At 40.5% G+C, this 6230-nt stretch overlaps 1 protein-coding gene across 3 annotated transcripts in view; it reads left to right on the top strand.

Annotated features, from left to right (window-relative positions):
• Positions 1-5817: 5817 nt before the first annotated feature.
• DYNC1I2 (dynein cytoplasmic 1 intermediate chain 2) overlaps positions 5818-6230 on the top strand; it is a 31012-nt gene continuing 30599 nt past the window's right edge. The window contains exon 1 of one of the 3 annotated variants that reach the window (XM_085323013.1): positions 5818-6039. The gene's annotated coding sequence lies outside the window, so the exon portion shown is untranslated. Of the gene's footprint in view, positions 6040-6078; positions 6187-6230 lie in introns of those variants that run through there. The other 2 variants (XM_085323004.1, XM_085323024.1) reach the window with 2 other exon arrangements.

Genomic DNA, 6230 nt, shown 5'->3' with positions numbered 1-6230 from the left:
AGACAAACATGCTTGTGCCTTGTAACACTTGTCCTGACAAAAAGGACAGATTTGACTCCACAGGAATCTGAACACTGAGAGCCATCAAAACCTGTGGAGATGACACCTATGGTTAAAAGCATTTATTGGATAAAAATTTGCCAGCAGTAGAGTATCCACTTCTACATACACATACATATCCACATACATAGCAGCAAAATACACCTCATTAGCAGGAAATTGCACACTTCTCTCAGCCTTTAAAAAACTAAAAGCAGTATTTGTTTAAATTTCTAACATTAGAATGATGTGTGCTTTTCATTGTCTTATGGTTTGCTAAAGTCTTAAAATCATGTGTCATGGGATTGATGTAAACTTACCTAACTCTATACAAGCTCACATATATACAKTTCGTTGCAAAACCTTATAGAAAGCCTTTTTAGAATATTCTATCTTTTCTGTCCTAGCACAGATGCTTTAATGTAATCAAAGGCATTGAATGATGTACCATTCAAATATAACCAGATGGTTTTTGTTCAAAAAGTTTTTTTAACAACAAATAATTTGTACAGACCACACTATTTCACAAGAAAAGGTAACCCAAAACACTGGTCAAACAGATTAAATTAAATGATAGAATATTAGTATGGTCAATTTTTGTTCAAGTAAAATAGAAAGATAATATTTATACCGTTCTTTCTTTTTAAAGGAGACACAGACCACATAATGTGTTCGCCTAGGAAACAGACTATAAATGAGACAAAGGTAATCCTGTTTGCTTGAAATATACAAAATTAAACTAACATTAGCCCTGAACTACCAAGCAGATGGATTAGCTATCCAAACCATGTTTCCCATCTGTAATGTGAAAAATTCTTCCTCCCTCCTGAATGATACATTATAACCGGTTTGAATGTACAACCTTTTTCTGTGAGTGGGCATTGTTTTTCATAACAATGCCCACTGATTTTGCAATTTGTCAGTGACTGATGCTAACATTTTTGAAATGTAACAAAAAATCAGAATCAAATTAAAATACATTTTATCTGCAACATTCTTCATCGACAGCCAAACATATTTTCAAAACATATGTTTTACTGCATACAAAAATTTGCAAGAGCTGCAGGAAACCCCCTTACAGACGTTCTAAATGACATAAGGCCTAAAGGCCACTGTTAGTATGCCTATCTCTGTGAAGAAGAAAGATTAAGTCCTATCAAAGTGTAGTAAACAATCAGTCAGAGAATATTAAGACTATTCAGCCAGAGAATATTAAGGACTGCCTTCAGTTTGGGCCAAGGCTGTATACATTTGTCTAGACATGGAATATATCCCTGATATTTTGTCCTTTCTCACCGTGTTTGATCTGCCATTTGTGATATATTCCAACAAGCTAGTTATTGAAAATCAGATGGGTGCCGTAATTGTTATGGGAGATTTACTGTATCATATCCTTTCCGCTCAGATGTTTTATAAGCAAGACCTAAGAGCCTGGGTTCTGCTATAGATATATTTTCAACTATTTAAGGCCTTGCGACTTACATCAAAAGTACAAATTTATAGAAGGTAAAAAGTAGAAGACATTCTGAGTAATATATTGAAAACTGCTGTTTACATATTTGCTCTACAGTTTAATTCAATATATTTTTTCTGCCCTTGTTCATGTTAGCAAGTTTTTTTCTTAAAGACTCAAAAATGGACCAAAATGACTCTGTGTCAGTTTGGCTTGAACAGAACTTAATGATGCTGTGAGTCAGTGACTCAACTAATTCCCAAAATTATGTGAAATGATGGGAAGTTAACCAGAAATCATCTTTTTTTTTAATCTCCAAAGCAGAAAAATAGGTATTACTTTGTGGTAAGAATAGAAGACTGGAAGCCAGGAATCCTGAATTCTAATCTCTGCGGTCTTGTTACTTGGTCTTTTTAACTCTATTATTTCATTTGTAAATAATTATGAACTGTGTAAGAGTAATTTAACATTTCCACAGTGAAATAGTTTGATGTTATTGTATGAAAAATAGCATTCACTTTTAGTAAATCTCAGTATTTTAGTGTGCTTTTATTCACGTTTAGTCTACTCTAAAACATACTTTAAAATTATTAGATACTCGTTTTCCTTACACGCAGAAAACTATTTGAACTCCTAAAGTTWAAAAAAAAAACTCTGAAAAAGTGAACATTTCATTATTATATTACATCCTATCTATCCTATCAGCTTTTTGGTTAATAACACAATACATACAAAAGTAACTCTTTTAGAATCTTAATAAATATTCAGATATACTCTCCCTTTGATGAATGCACATAACTTCCATAACGGTTAATGGAAGTTAGGTGCACAAATTGAGGATAGGATATAGCCTAGCATACAACATATCTGAAAATAGTTCCTTTTAGCTGATCTCCTACCAATGTTTTCATTCTCTCTCTTAAAACCATTAGAACTAGTACACATTTTGGTGCATTACAGGATCCCTTAAGAGGCTCTCATTATCTCCTCTCTTCTTAACCACATAATAGAAAAAAATGAGAGTATTGTACACAGACCACACTGACGAAAGAGAACTTGCCTTGAAATTTTTCAACTAGTAAACTTATTTTCTATAATGCTTCACAGTGAATCACTCTTAAGTGCTGGACCATTCACTAGYGTACATACTCTGTGCCAAAGGTTACCAGATTGCAAAAGTGTTCTCATTTCAGAAAGGACCCATAAATCACCATCAACTTATTTTGACACAACAGGAAAAAAAATATGTACATCTAACAGGAATAGTAAAGGGAGGAGGAGGATAGAAAGGAAATTGTATTAACAATGTAACAAATTTCCTGAAGGGAAAACCACAGACTATTATAAGGATAATAGAAAAGTAATATTTTTATATTATGGGATGAGACTTTCCTGACAATTTTGACTGCACTAAGTCTGTAAAATGGACTTTCAATTTTCCTGAAATATGAGGGGAAAAAAATTAAAATGGTGCCTGGCTTACTCAGTGCAGAAAAGTAGGCCGTCTGCCTTTCCCAAGTCTCTGCTAAAGAGGGCTTAACAGTGGCTGTTACTGCAGGTGGGAGCTGCCCTCTCCCTTAGAGCTCCTGGGCTCATGCTTCAGAACAAATCACAATTGTCTCCTCTTCTCCAGTAGCCTAAGAAGGTGACTAAGCAAGGTGAGAGCCCATTTGCCTTTGCCCATCTGCCAATTCAGGCAGTACAGAAGTCTCATGCTCTCCAAAAGAGAAAAGCAGAGCTCTTCTGAACTGACTGATGTCTTCTTGTTTGTAGTCTGGATTCCTGTCTGTCTGCAGGAGAAGCCAGATTTGCCTTTATTAATCCTTTATATGGATCAAAATAACTTCTTAGAAATACACTGATTCCTTTTACTTGGGTACACAATAGATGTTAAGGCAGATGTTCAGGTCTCAACCCAGCTGTGCTCATCCCAGATCCAGGGTATAGGATATGTGAATTAAAACCACTACACACTACTATTTTTCCATCCATAGAGACAGAAAGAGGTCCCTTTATGGTATAACTTTCCACTTTCTTAGAGATCATTATAAAATTGGGATTCACTATACCAAAAGATATTGTCACCATGAAGCAGAGGCTAGGAGACAACACTCACTTGTCAACATCCACAACCTGTATGCTTTCTCAAACCTGTCCTCCCACCGTATAGCCTCYCAGCTGAAGAAAAAATTATCAGTTTATTTAATCTGTTATTACCTGTGAAATCAATGACTAGTAGCAGACCACAGACGCATTTGTATAGAGTTAGCATTTTATCAAAATTTGTGTCACTGCCAAACTGACCCAGATAGAGCTATTTGAAAACTACTGTGAGCATTTACAAAGGAAAAAAAAAAAAAGGAATGTCAACACTGCAAAAAATAGCTATTGTACACAGTGTGTTTTCTAAAACATAAGACTAATGTAAAAGATAATAACATGAACCTCAGCAGATATAACTAATTTGTATAGGTAGGTTCAAGACCAAGAAATATATTTCACTGCTGAAGATCAATTACCAAAATACAATTGGCTAAACTCATCACAGACATGAAATATATGATTTTTACATTCATAATTTTAAATGCAAATTTGAAAAAATAGTACTAGAAAGCTTCAAATACAAAATGAATATTATATGGCCAAAGAAGAAGCATAAATAGAAAACAGAAACAAAACACACATTCCTGTTCTCAGGGGCATCAGGGGCAAATATATTCAAAGACATAGCTGAAGTTCATTACTGTCATCCTCATATTTCCATCAATGAGGAAAGATATAAACCCTTTTCTTGCACATCATACAATTTTCCTTGACAGTTTCACTGATAAGCATTTATAGTTTCTCTGCATTCTCTTATGAAATATACTGGGAGTTATTTAATGATCAGAAGCTGTTTAGACAACAGAATTTTCTTCCAATTTTAGTTAAGATATAGTATGAACTCTGACTCAGATGGAAGACTACTGAGTAGTGAATAATCAACACTGATTCCTATTGATTTCTCCTAGAAATTATCCCAGCAAAGTACCAACCTATTTGTTTATGATACATAACAGGATCTCTTCCTGACACAGCCTRCAACTTCAGCCCTTTTCCAGTGTTTCCTGAGAATAAAAGCAAGTCAGTAAGAGTTCAGAATATATCCTTACCAGACATAAATGTTCACAGATCACTGATTTTAAATAAATTATTACGATTTATAATAGCAGAAAATTTAGCCTTCTCTGGAGCTGATACAGTTACTGCCTCTACAGACTTAATTTCACTAAGTGTTGTGAACACATGCTCCACTTGAACCATATGAGTTCTCCATATTAATTCTGCTTTGGTAAGCACAGTTTTGGGGGATGAGCAGTCTGAAGAATCAAGTACTTCACTGAGTTTTGGTTGGCAGTAACACTGGCTTAAAAGTTAGAGAAAAAAACATAGAAAATCTCGATAAATACTTTCATGGGAGACAAGTGGCATCATTCTTATTTTGTTAATTCCCCACTGGGGACTAGCAATCTTACTTACTATCTGTTGGTACCGGTATCAAAGTGAATTGTGTAACCTCATTCCTACCTGATGCAGTTTGGTTTCGGCATTACGTTAATATAGTCTGCACTCACTATGAAGAAGTCTGTTTGTGTATAACATCATATTGTATATAAAGCCATGTTACTGCCATCAACCTGACACGTACCCAACTCCACTTGTTGGCATCTCCAGCAAGGAAGATTTTGTGTGGGCAATTTTGTCCCTAGGCAGCAAATCAGGAGTTCATGTGTGATGTCGCCAGACCACTACAAGTTATTATAGCTACAAGCCTGTCTGGCCTATGATTAAAATTATGGAGTTCAACCAACGCTCCCACTGGGCTGCGTTGTTTCATTGCTTGGCTCCTTGCACTGCAGTGGCTAGCACGGATCCTCACCCTCCAAAGTTCCGTGCCCACAGCATCCTCCTGGGGAAGCCGCACTTAAGGGCGAAGCGATGTCCTGCACAAGCGCAGCCCGTCCCGCCTCGGCCCGCTCCCCTCAAGGCCGTCCCTTGCCAGAAGTTGGGGGGCGCAACGGGGAACCCGTGAGGCGAGGCGGCGAGGCCGTGAGGCGCCGTTAACGGCCGCGGCCCTCGCCCCCCCCGCGCCGCGGGAGCCGCTTAACGGCCGCCGCGAGCCCGGCGGCGCGCGCACCCCCGGGCCCGCTACGGCGCTCGCTCCGCGGACCCCGCGCCTGCGGGTGGCGGCGCTGCAGCCCCCGAGACTACAGCTCCCGGCATGCAGCGCGCGGCCGCGGCGCGCGCTCGCCGCAGGCCCTGAGGGCGAGGCGCGCCCGGCGGGGCGCGGGGCATGCTGGGCGTCGTTGTTCTCTGCCCGGTGTGGCTCGCGCTGGAGAGAAGCTCGGTGTTACGCCGCCAGCGGCTGCCTCCGCCGCTTCAGGATCTCTCCCCGCGTGATTTTCTTCTACGTTGCTCCTCGCGAAGGGGCAAACGAGCGAGGCGCTGCAGGCGGAGCACAGCGGGGTCCTGTCACCTACAAGCCTTCGTGTCCTTCCGCGCTTCCCGTGAGTTCCTGCGCGCCTCGCTGCGCCTTGGGGGTGGTTGGAGCCTCGGCGGCCGCCGTAGGCTGCTGCCTGTCAGCTGCCGCCGCCTTTGTGGAGCGGCGGAAGCGGCGAGAGGGGCGGTTGGGCGCGGAGCTGCGCCGCTCCCAGGTGGGCGCGGGTCCCGCGGCGGCGGCGGCGGCGGCCCGCCCGCC

Source organism: Rhea americana, unplaced genomic scaffold (assembly GCF_003343005.1).
Source record: "Rhea americana isolate MKP2758 unplaced genomic scaffold, rheAme1 scaffold_12, whole genome shotgun sequence".
Classification (NCBI taxonomy): domain Eukaryota; kingdom Metazoa; phylum Chordata; class Aves; order Rheiformes; family Rheidae; genus Rhea; species Rhea americana.
Note: the sequence above shows the minus strand (reverse complement) of the source record. Positions and strands in the feature narration are given on the sequence as shown.